The sequence below is a fragment of the Metopolophium dirhodum genome, chromosome 5 (genome assembly GCF_019925205.1).
Source record: "Metopolophium dirhodum isolate CAU chromosome 5, ASM1992520v1, whole genome shotgun sequence".
NCBI classification, from domain to species: Eukaryota; Metazoa; Arthropoda; class Insecta; order Hemiptera; family Aphididae; genus Metopolophium; species Metopolophium dirhodum.
Window position 1 is genome coordinate 95,700 of NC_083564.1, and position 12,500 is coordinate 108,199.

Consider the following 12,500-nt stretch of genomic DNA (forward strand, 5'->3'; position numbering starts at 1 on the left):
CCGAACCCCGGTGCTCCTGGTCGGCTCGCCCGACGGCAAGAACCGTCGACGCGGCCCCGTCGCAGGCGGGGTCCCGTCGGTCGGCGACGATTTCGGGCTACTTTCCGACCCGTCTTGAAACACGGACCAAGGAGTCTAACGTGTGCGCGAGTCAACGGTGATCTTACGAAAAACCACGTTTGGCGCAATGAAAGTGAACCGTTTACGGTGCGGACGATGGCCTAGCGACCGAACCCACCGGCGTTCAAAGTCGCGCTGGTCCGCAGTCCGGGGGCGTCTTCGCCAGGTCGGCTTCGGCCGTCCGAGGGCGCACCCTTAGCGCACACGTTGGTACCCGAAAGATGGTGAACTATGCCTGGCCAGGATGAAGTCAGGGGAAACCCTGATGGAGGTCCGCAGCGATTCTGACGTGCAAATCGATCGTCTGAGCTGGGTATAGGGGCGAAAGACTAATCGAACCATCTAGTAGCTGGTTCCATCCGAAGTTTCCCTCAGGATAGCTGGCGCCGATGTGTCCCGCCCGTTCGCGGGCGTACGGACGCCGGTGGGACTCCGCGCTGTACGGCGCGGTAACAACACGCTCGTAACACGGAGGATGTCTCATACGGTAAAGCGAATGATTAGAGGACATTGGGGCCGAAACGACCTCAACCTATTCTCAAACTATAAATGGGTGAGATCGCCGGCTTTACCTGGTACACCGCGTGAACCGCGTGCGAAGCCGGCGACGGAACCCTAGGCGCTTAGTGGGCCATTTTTGGTAAGCAGAACTGGCGCTGCGGGATGAACCGAACGCCGAGTTAAGGCGCCGAAATCGACGCGTATTCAGAGACCATGAAAGGCGTTGGTTGCTGATGACAGCAGGACGGTGGCCATGGAAGTCGGAATCCGCTAAGGAGTGTGTAACAACTCACCTGCCGAAGCAACTAGCTCTGAAAATGGATGGCGCTGGAGCGTCGTGCCTATACTCGGCCGTCGACGGCATAGTGGGGCCGGTCGTCGCTCGCGGCGGTCGGTCCCGGCAAGCCTCGACGAGTAGGATGGCGCGGCGGTGTGCGTCGAAGGGCAGGTCGCGAGACCGCCTGGAGCCGCCGTCGGTGCAGATCTTGGTGGTAGTAGCAAATACTCGAGAGGGGCCCTCGGGGGCTGCCGTGGAGAAGGGTTTCTTGTGAACAGCCGTTGTCCAAGAGTCAGTCGATCCTAAGCCCGGGGAGAGATCCTCGTACCACGGGCGAAGGCGTTTTCGAATCGCCCTTGGGGCGAGAGGGAATCCGGTTCGTATTCCGGAACCCGACGCGGAACCGCTCCCTAGTGTTCGGGGCTCTTTTGTCTCGTCTGGGTAACCAGAATGAACTCGAAGAAGCCGCCGGGGGATCTGGGTAGAGTTCTCTTTTCTCTGTGAGCGTTGTACGTCCCTGGAATCCTCTAGCCGGGCGATAGGGACGCGAGCGCGAAGAGCACCGCTCGTTGCGGCGGTGTCCGTGATCCCCACGCGGACCTTGAAAATTCGAGAGAGGGCCACGCGGAGTCTTCGCGTCGGTTCGTACCGATATCCGCAGCAGGTCTCCGAGGTGAGCAGCCTCTAGCCGCATAGAATAATGTAGGTAAGGGAAGTCGGCAAAACCGATCCGTAACTTCGGGATAAGGATTGGCTCTGAGGAGCGTGGCTGTCGGGTTCGGGTCGTCGTAGAAGCGTAGGCGGTTTTGGCGACACCCCGGCCGTCGCCCGCGCGCCCGGTCTTCGGACCGGGAGCCTCGAGGCGGCCGCGGGCCCGTCGCCGTCCGCCGACCGTGGAACCACCGAGCTTCGGTCGCTGGCCGCGTCGCGGCCGGCCGATCGCCTTGGTGTCGGTTCGCCGTCACCGGGCGGTCCGGCCGCCGCGGCGTCGGTCGCGTAGCCGGATCGACAGCCATGTAACGGTCAACTCAGAACTGGCACGGACCAGGGGAATCCGACTGTCTAATTAAAACAAAGCATCGCGATGGCCCGGGACGGGTGTTGACGCGATGTGATTTCTGCCCAGTGCTCTGAATGTCAACGTGAAGAAATTCAAGCAAGCGCGGGTAAACGGCAGGAGTAACTATGACTCTTTTAAGGTAGCCAAATGCCTCGTCATCTAATTAGTGACGCGCATGAATGGATTAACGAGATTCTCACTGTCCCTATCTACATGTCTGACATGGAACTGACCGACGAAGAGGGGGGATGCCTGGAAGAGGTAAGGGCGGGTGCACCGGCGGCGGGGGTCCCAGAGGGGGACACCGTCGCCAAGGTACAAAAGAGGAAGAGGGTGGACGGTCCAGAGGAGGAAGGCATTTCTGAATGCTCCTCCTTTGGTATTTCATCCTTTCCTCAAAAGGCAAGGAATATTGGTAGGGACCTGGACGCGCTCCTTCTGGCAGAGAAGGAGAAGCGAAAGATTTCGGCGGCCGCTCTGCGGACAATCTTGGAGATCAGGGAAAGGTATGAGGCCTTGCTCGATGAGGCCTATAGGCAGAACACGGTTCTGCAAGGTAGGGTCGAGGAGGCGAGGCGGTCTCAGTCGAGACCTGAGGTGCGCGAGGTTGTGGTGGAGAGGACGGTTGCGCCATCTCCGCCCAAGAAGAAGAAGAAGGTCGAGGACAAGGCCAAGGCCAAGTCTGCGGCTGCTAAGGAGAAGGTGAAGGGAAAGGTAAAGGAGCAGCCGTTTGTGGAGGTTGTGAGCAGGAAGAGCAAAAGGAAAAAGAAGAAGAAGAAGAAGAATGAGGAGAAGCCCAAGGAGCAGCCGAGAGTGGCCACCACCACCTCCAAGAAGGTGGCTAAGGCCATCGAGAGGGAGAAGGCGAGGGCTCCGGCCCGCGCCTTCGTCGTCTCGGTGGGGGCTGCTGGGGCCAGTGAGGCCAAGAAACAGCTCTGGGCCGATCTGGTCAAGGGGGTGGCGGTGCCCAAGCTTGGCGGCTCTGCGAAGCTCCCGAGAGGAGATCTGGTGGTTAGGCCGGCTGACGAGGCCACGTATGCGGCCTTGAAGGCCATGGAAAAAGACGGTAAGGGTGTGAGAGAGGAGAGTGCGAGATGGCCGACCGTACTAGTGTATGACGTGGATAGGGAAATTCCTAAGGAGAAGCTCGCGGGCCAGATCGTGGATCAGAACCCGGAGCTTGGTCTGGACAAGGAGGCCGTGGTCCCCCTCTTCATGAAGGGGCCCAAGACGGACGAGCTTGTTTGGTGGGTCTGCTCGGTTAGACCAAGCGCCTTCAAGACTCTGGTAGGAAAGAGTCTTTTCATCGGGTTGGCCAAGTGCAAGGTCAAGGAGTACGTTGACGTAGTCAGGTGCTTCAAGTGCCAGCATTTCGGTCACAGGGCTCTGAAGTGTGTGCAGACGGTGGACACTTGCGGGCGCTGCGCGGTCAAGGGCCATAGGGCCAAGGACTGCAAGAGCGTGCCGGTCAAGTGCGCCAACTGTGGCCTGGCTGCTCAGTCGGGGCACAGCGGTTGTGTGGCTCTTCACAAGGCGACCATCACGGTTGCCCGTAGGACAGATTTCGGCTCAAAATGATCTCTTCGACCTACTGTGTAGTCCAACTGAACATGAACGGGAATCATCTCGTCTCAGATCAGATACTGGACTACAGCAGGGCTAACGGGGTTGAGGTGCTTCTGCTTCAGGAAGTGCTGACCTCGGGAGACAAGTTGCTAGGTTTTGACTACCGCGCCACGAAAGTGGTTCTCAGCAGTAGGGACGGTAGTGCAGGGGCTGCCATAGTTGTCCTAAATCAGGACATCGAGGTGGTAGCCCTGCAGGGGCTCAGCGATAGGTTCTGCGCCGTGGCCAGTCTCAGGAAGAGACATGGACAGGCGGTCGTGTTCGTGTCAGCTTACTTCAAGTACAGCATCCCGACACGCATCTTTACGGACAGGCTAGGTGATATTCTTGATAGGGTCAACCAAGACGTCGTGATAGGGGCCGACGTGAACGCGCACTCGCCGCAATGGTTCAGTCGGCCGGGCAACAACTCGGGTTCAGCCCGGGGGACCCACGTCGAATCCCTGATCGCGGCGAAACACTTGACGGTGCACAACCAGCCTGGCCACCTCGACACGTACGAGAGGCCGGGTATGGGGGCATCGAACATAGATGTTACGCTGACGAGAGGGGGTTCACTGACGAACTCAGTCTCTGAATGGGAAGTGCTCGATGTCACCGACAGCGACCACAGGACCATCAGATTCAAGATCCGCGTCGGATCAGGGTCGGAGGGACCCGCGGTAGGGAAAAGTCGATTCAATGTTAGGAAAGCCGACTGGGATAGGTTTAGGTGGGTTCTGGCCCAGAAAGTTCTTGGTGAACATGAGACCATGGTGGGCGGTTGCGGACAGGTAGCGGAGTCTCTTACGCGTGCTCTCGGGCATGCCATGGAGGCCTCCATGCCCCGCTCCCGTAAATCCGTCAGGATGAAACCGCCATGGTGGGACGCCGGACTCGAAGAGTCCAAAAGGCGCCTCAATAACTTCAGACGCACCATGGACTATAAAGTCTCGGATAGGGACCAATTCAGAGTGCTCAGGAACGAGCACCTGAAAAAGATTAGGAAGGCCAAGATGGAGTCGTGGAGGAAGTTCGCTACCTCCAGCAACTCGGACATCTGGGGCCCGGTCTATCGTTGGGCTAGGAATGGATCTTCTAAGAGTAGGGTACCAAACGCTGTGCTTCGAGAAGACGGAACCTTCACGGTGACGGCTTTGGAGACGGCCGAGTGTCTGTTGGAGAGCCTAATCCCTAGGGACAGGGCTGCTCCTATCTTTGAGGCTGAGAGAGTAGGAAGAGTGAGACCAGAGGTCACGGAGGCCGAGGTTAAGGCGGCTGTCTGGAGGATGGCCCCTAACAAAGCTCCGGGACTGGATGGGATCACCGCTGGGGTACTCAGGAAGGCGTGGGGCGTCATCGGCTTGCCGCTGACCAACGTCCTGAGAGAGTGCCTCAGGAAGTCGGAATTTCCGGACTGTTGGAAGACAGCAGAGGTGGTGATCATCAGGAAGGGAGAGGACAGAGACCCGAGTCTTCCTAAGTCATATAGACCAGTCAGCCTGCTTTCGGCACCGTCAAAAGTGCTGGAACGGCTGGTGGTGGACAGGCTTGAGGAGGAAACGGGGGGCGCTCTTTCAGCAGAGCAACATGGTTTCAGGGTCGGTAAGTCCACAATCAGCGCGATCAAGTCGTGTCTGGATTGGGTGGACAACAGTGAGGAGATGGTGGTAGGAGTCTTTCTGGATATCTCAGGAGCCTTCGACAACCTGAGATGGAACGTTCTGATTAGGGACATGATGGATCTGGGGGCATCCGATGCAACTAGATCTATCATACAGAGCTATCTGACGGGCAGAAGGGCGGTGCTCTCGGTGGAGGGAGCGACAGCATTCGCGGATCTCACCAGAGGCTGCCCTCAAGGCTCACAGTTAGGGCCAAGTCTTTGGAATTTATCCATGGATAGGGCGTTGGTCACCAACACGGACGATAGGGTCAAACTGGTCGCGTACGCGGATGACCTGGCGGTTCTTATCGCGGGCTCCGATCTCGAAGAAATTCAGGGGAAAGCGAGAGCGACGCTCGGCGCCTTGCGCGAGTGGGCGAGCCGAAGAGGTCTAACCTTCTCGGCAAGCAAGTCTCAAGCGATCCCCCTGAAAGGAGGGCTGCGGCCGGGGTTCACTGTTCCCTTCGGGACAGAGGACATCGTGGCTGTGAGTTCAGTTAGGTATCTGGGCGTTGAATTGGACAGTAGGCGAAATTTCTGGGCGCACGTGAGCGGCGTGGCCGGAAAGTCCGACTCTCTGTACAGTAGGCTTAGAGCGGCATCGTCTGCGGACTGGGGTCTCCGACAGTCCACCTCCGCCGTAATATACAAGGCAGTCTTCCTGCCTCGTATCACTTACGCTGCGGAGATCTGGTCGAAAGGAGTCCTCACGGCGAAGGCGATAAAACTCCTCGGCAGCAAGCAGAGGAGGGCCCTTCTCTCTCTAACAGGGGCATACAGAACGACCTCAACGGATGCGTTGCAGGTTGTTGCTGGGCAGCTGCCTCTAGATTTGGAAATCCGATGGCATGTGGTTAGGATCAAAAGGAAAGCTGGTGAAATCTCAGAGGAGGAGATGAACAACCAGTGGGATAGGATCATTGACATCTGGCAGGATAGGTGGGATAATAGCACGAAGGGTCGTTGGACCCATGCTATTTTTCCCGACATAAGATGGAGACTGGCTCTCCCTCTCGAGGTGGATCACTACGTGTGCCAGTTCCTCACGGGTCACGGAGACTTCAACTCCAAGTTGGAGTCTTTCGCCCTGCGTGGTACGGGCGCGTGCAGATGTGAAACTGAGGACGAGACGGTGGACCACGTGCTCTTCAGATGCCCTGTGCTCTCTGCTGAGAGAGCAAGGCTCATCAGGCTTGTGGGCGAGGACGCATGGCCGTGTGAGACCAAGGTGTTACTGGACACTAGGTCAAACTACTGTGCACTGCGTCGCTTTGCTAGGGAGGCCATCGAGGCCAAAAGATCTTCGGATAGAGTAGGTATTCTCCAGGCTAGGTAGGCTCCGTCACAGGCGACGGAGGGGTTGGTGGGGACCCGGGGTTAGCGTGTAAGCGCTGGCCCGAATCTCCACCGCAAGGCCCACCACTAGCCGGCTGGGGAGCCAAAATAGTGGTAGGGGCCACGCCCCGGGTTGATCCACTGACATCAACCAAAAACCCAGTCAGTACCACGGGAGAGGGGAGCCCCACCGCGCACAGATACGGCCAGCCGGAGCTGTGCGTGGTGCCCCTCAAGGTTGAGGAGCCTACCTCGGCTGAAACGTGGTGGCTGTGGGACAGGCGCCAGATAGTAGTACATAAACCACAACACCTAGTGGGAGGTCCGGTACCCAAGGTGGCACTTAACTGAGTCATCCCGGCCCTCAGAAAAGGTACGGGCCCTCCGGGGCCCGGTGCTGGTGGTCCACAGACGACCCTAGGCCGTAGGCGGTTAGCCGTCGACGTCCTAGCTCCACCTCCGCCCGTAAGTAGCGCCCAGCGCTAAGGCACGGACGGATGGCGGTAGGCGAGAGCCACAAAACCCGGAGACTCCTGTCCCTATCTACTAGTGTTGGTCTGACAGCCATACAGTGCGGACGTGTTTTTGAGGTGCTCCGTGTACAACTCAAGTTCCGAACGGGTTAGAGTAGTTAAATTTTTGCGTTCTTAGTACCAAAAGATTCGTCTCGAGTAGACGCTTCTACTGGTGCATCGAGCGCGAAAATCGGTTAGGTTAGCAAGGCGTGAGGGCGTTTTTAGTCTGTCGCAAGCGTAAACTCTTTGTTTACGCCCGACCGGCAAAACCCTTTCAGCGATTTCTCGGGCTGTATTGCGAATTTCGCGTCGGACGATACACCGTTGAATTCGTGCTGTTCTAGCGCTAATTTTGGTGTAGGCCGCGCGAAAGTTCGACTTTCAGTGCCGAAGTTAGGCTCAAAAAGTTCGCGAGCGAACAGAAGGTCACAGAATCGAGGTACGACATCGCGGTTTGGACAGTCGAATAGTCTTTTTTAAGATAAATCGACGGGCCCGAGCTGCGTTTTCGTGCAGCGATTTGCGGCCCCAGGAGCGGCGATCAAAGTTCCGGCGGGCGAGAGACGCGCGGCGGATCGTGCGGGTGCGCGCGGACCGACGCCAACGCGTGACGTGTCCGAGTGGCGTACGTGCGGCGCGCGGTGTTTAGGATCGTGCGAGTGCGCGCGGCCTGAGTGGTCACCGCCCCCGGGAAACTGCGAGTGCGCGAGCAAGTGTGCGGGCGCGCGTGAACGTGCGAGTGCGTACAACCGGTCCCCCCCAGTGCAACGCTCTGGTGGGCGAGTGCGCGGTGCGTGCGCGTACGCGAGTGGCGCGTTAAAATTCCCGCGAACAGACCGGTGTCGATTTTGAGTCGGTCTGTATAAGCCTTAGGGCGAACACGTTGCTGCGCTGCCGCCATCAGGTAAGGTGTTAGGATTTATATTATATAGGTTAAGGTAGCATAGTTCCAGTGCCGTTAGTACTCCCCACTCGCAAAGGAGGAAAAGGCGCTGCCACTAGGGTAGGTAGGCTCGATAGTTGTATTTAGGTTAAGTCCAAGAGCGCGGTCAGTCATGTCTGACATGGAACTGACCGACGAAGAGGGGGGATGCCTGGAAGAGGTAAGGGCGGGTGCACCGGCGGCGGGGGTCCCAGAGGGGGACACCGTCGCCAAGGTACAAAAGAGGAAGAGGGTGGACGGTCCAGAGGAGGAAGGCATTTCTGAATGCTCCTCCTTTGGTATTTCATCCTTTCCTCAAAAGGCAAGGAATATTGGTAGGGACCTGGACGCGCTCCTTCTGGCAGAGAAGGAGAAGCGAAAGATTTCGGCGGCCGCTCTGCGGACAATCTTGGAGATCAGGGAAAGGTATGAGGCCTTGCTCGATGAGGCCTATAGGCAGAACACGGTTCTGCAAGGTAGGGTCGAGGAGGCGAGGCGGTCTCAGTCGAGACCTGAGGTGCGCGAGGTTGTGGTGGAGAGGACGGTTGCGCCATCTCCGCCCAAGAAGAAGAAGAAGGTCGAGGACAAGGCCAAGGCCAAGTCTGCGGCTGCTAAGGAGAAGGTGAAGGGAAAGGTAAAGGAGCAGCCGTTTGTGGAGGTTGTGAGCAGGAAGAGCAAAAGGAAAAAGAAGAAGAAGAAGAAGAATGAGGAGAAGCCCAAGGAGCAGCCGAGAGTGGCCACCACCACCTCCAAGAAGGTGGCTAAGGCCATCGAGAGGGAGAAGGCGAGGGCTCCGGCCCGCGCCTTCGTCGTCTCGGTGGGGGCTGCTGGGGCCAGTGAGGCCAAGAAACAGCTCTGGGCCGATCTGGTCAAGGGGGTGGCGGTGCCCAAGCTTGGCGGCTCTGCGAAGCTCCCGAGAGGAGATCTGGTGGTTAGGCCGGCTGACGAGGCCACGTATGCGGCCTTGAAGGCCATGGAAAAAGACGGTAAGGGTGTGAGAGAGGAGAGTGCGAGATGGCCGACCGTACTAGTGTATGACGTGGATAGGGAAATTCCTAAGGAGAAGCTCGCGGGCCAGATCGTGGATCAGAACCCGGAGCTTGGTCTGGACAAGGAGGCCGTGGTCCCCCTCTTCATGAAGGGGCCCAAGACGGACGAGCTTGTTTGGTGGGTCTGCTCGGTTAGACCAAGCGCCTTCAAGACTCTGGTAGGAAAGAGTCTTTTCATCGGGTTGGCCAAGTGCAAGGTCAAGGAGTACGTTGACGTAGTCAGGTGCTTCAAGTGCCAGCATTTCGGTCACAGGGCTCTGAAGTGTGTGCAGACGGTGGACACTTGCGGGCGCTGCGCGGTCAAGGGCCATAGGGCCAAGGACTGCAAGAGCGTGCCGGTCAAGTGCGCCAACTGTGGCCTGGCTGCTCAGTCGGGGCACAGCGGTTGTGTGGCTCTTCACAAGGCGACCATCACGGTTGCCCGTAGGACAGATTTCGGCTCAAAATGATCTCTTCGACCTACTGTGTAGTCCAACTGAACATGAACGGGAATCATCTCGTCTCAGATCAGATACTGGACTACAGCAGGGCTAACGGGGTTGAGGTGCTTCTGCTTCAGGAAGTGCTGACCTCGGGAGACAAGTTGCTAGGTTTTGACTACCGCGCCACGAAAGTGGTTCTCAGCAGTAGGGACGGTAGTGCAGGGGCTGCCATAGTTGTCCTAAATCAGGACATCGAGGTGGTAGCCCTGCAGGGGCTCAGCGATAGGTTCTGCGCCGTGGCCAGTCTCAGGAAGAGACATGGACAGGCGGTCGTGTTCGTGTCAGCTTACTTCAAGTACAGCATCCCGACACGCATCTTTACGGACAGGCTAGGTGATATTCTTGATAGGGTCAACCAAGACGTCGTGATAGGGGCCGACGTGAACGCGCACTCGCCGCAATGGTTCAGTCGGCCGGGCAACAACTCGGGTTCAGCCCGGGGGACCCACGTCGAATCCCTGATCGCGGCGAAACACTTGACGGTGCACAACCAGCCTGGCCACCTCGACACGTACGAGAGGCCGGGTATGGGGGCATCGAACATAGATGTTACGCTGACGAGAGGGGGTTCACTGACGAACTCAGTCTCTGAATGGGAAGTGCTCGATGTCACCGACAGCGACCACAGGACCATCAGATTCAAGATCCGCGTCGGATCAGGGTCGGAGGGACCCGCGGTAGGGAAAAGTCGATTCAATGTTAGGAAAGCCGACTGGGATAGGTTTAGGTGGGTTCTGGCCCAGAAAGTTCTTGGTGAACATGAGACCATGGTGGGCGGTTGCGGACAGGTAGCGGAGTCTCTTACGCGTGCTCTCGGGCATGCCATGGAGGCCTCCATGCCCCGCTCCCGTAAATCCGTCAGGATGAAACCGCCATGGTGGGACGCCGGACTCGAAGAGTCCAAAAGGCGCCTCAATAACTTCAGACGCACCATGGACTATAAAGTCTCGGATAGGGACCAATTCAGAGTGCTCAGGAACGAGCACCTGAAAAAGATTAGGAAGGCCAAGATGGAGTCGTGGAGGAAGTTCGCTACCTCCAGCAACTCGGACATCTGGGGCCCGGTCTATCGTTGGGCTAGGAATGGATCTTCTAAGAGTAGGGTACCAAACGCTGTGCTTCGAGAAGACGGAACCTTCACGGTGACGGCTTTGGAGACGGCCGAGTGTCTGTTGGAGAGCCTAATCCCTAGGGACAGGGCTGCTCCTATCTTTGAGGCTGAGAGAGTAGGAAGAGTGAGACCAGAGGTCACGGAGGCCGAGGTTAAGGCGGCTGTCTGGAGGATGGCCCCTAACAAAGCTCCGGGACTGGATGGGATCACCGCTGGGGTACTCAGGAAGGCGTGGGGCGTCATCGGCTTGCCGCTGACCAACGTCCTGAGAGAGTGCCTCAGGAAGTCGGAATTTCCGGACTGTTGGAAGACAGCAGAGGTGGTGATCATCAGGAAGGGAGAGGACAGAGACCCGAGTCTTCCTAAGTCATATAGACCAGTCAGCCTGCTTTCGGCACCGTCAAAAGTGCTGGAACGGCTGGTGGTGGACAGGCTTGAGGAGGAAACGGGGGGCGCTCTTTCAGCAGAGCAACATGGTTTCAGGGTCGGTAAGTCCACAATCAGCGCGATCAAGTCGTGTCTGGATTGGGTGGACAACAGTGAGGAGATGGTGGTAGGAGTCTTTCTGGATATCTCAGGAGCCTTCGACAACCTGAGATGGAACGTTCTGATTAGGGACATGATGGATCTGGGGGCATCCGATGCAACTAGATCTATCATACAGAGCTATCTGACGGGCAGAAGGGCGGTGCTCTCGGTGGAGGGAGCGACAGCATTCGCGGATCTCACCAGAGGCTGCCCTCAAGGCTCACAGTTAGGGCCAAGTCTTTGGAATTTATCCATGGATAGGGCGTTGGTCACCAACACGGACGATAGGGTCAAACTGGTCGCGTACGCGGATGACCTGGCGGTTCTTATCGCGGGCTCCGATCTCGAAGAAATTCAGGGGAAAGCGAGAGCGACGCTCGGCGCCTTGCGCGAGTGGGCGAGCCGAAGAGGTCTAACCTTCTCGGCAAGCAAGTCTCAAGCGATCCCCCTGAAAGGAGGGCTGCGGCCGGGGTTCACTGTTCCCTTCGGGACAGAGGACATCGTGGCTGTGAGTTCAGTTAGGTATCTGGGCGTTGAATTGGACAGTAGGCGAAATTTCTGGGCGCACGTGAGCGGCGTGGCCGGAAAGTCCGACTCTCTGTACAGTAGGCTTAGAGCGGCATCGTCTGCGGACTGGGGTCTCCGACAGTCCACCTCCGCCGTAATATACAAGGCAGTCTTCCTGCCTCGTATCACTTACGCTGCGGAGATCTGGTCGAAAGGAGTCCTCACGGCGAAGGCGATAAAACTCCTCGGCAGCAAGCAGAGGAGGGCCCTTCTCTCTCTAACAGGGGCATACAGAACGACCTCAACGGATGCGTTGCAGGTTGTTGCTGGGCAGCTGCCTCTAGATTTGGAAATCCGATGGCATGTGGTTAGGATCAAAAGGAAAGCTGGTGAAATCTCAGAGGAGGAGATGAACAACCAGTGGGATAGGATCATTGACATCTGGCAGGATAGGTGGGATAATAGCACGAAGGGTCGTTGGACCCATGCTATTTTTCCCGACATAAGATGGAGACTGGCTCTCCCTCTCGAGGTGGATCACTACGTGTGCCAGTTCCTCACGGGTCACGGAGACTTCAACTCCAAGTTGGAGTCTTTCGCCCTGCGTGGTACGGGCGCGTGCAGATGTGAAACTGAGGACGAGACGGTGGACCACGTGCTCTTCAGATGCCCTGTGCTCTCTGCTGAGAGAGCAAGGCTCATCAGGCTTGTGGGCGAGGACGCATGGCCGTGTGAGACCAAGGTGTTACTGGACACTAGGTCAAACTACTGTGCACTGCGTCGCTTTGCTAGGGAGGCCATCGAGGCCAAAAGATCTTCGGA

At 57.7% G+C, this 12,500-nt stretch overlaps 1 pseudogene; it reads left to right on the forward strand.

The window, feature by feature from the left end:
• The window catches only part of LOC132946004 (large subunit ribosomal RNA), a 2,809-nt pseudogene extending 609 nt beyond the window's left edge, over positions 1-2,200 (forward strand).
• The last annotated feature ends 10,300 nt before the right edge of the window (positions 2,201-12,500 follow it).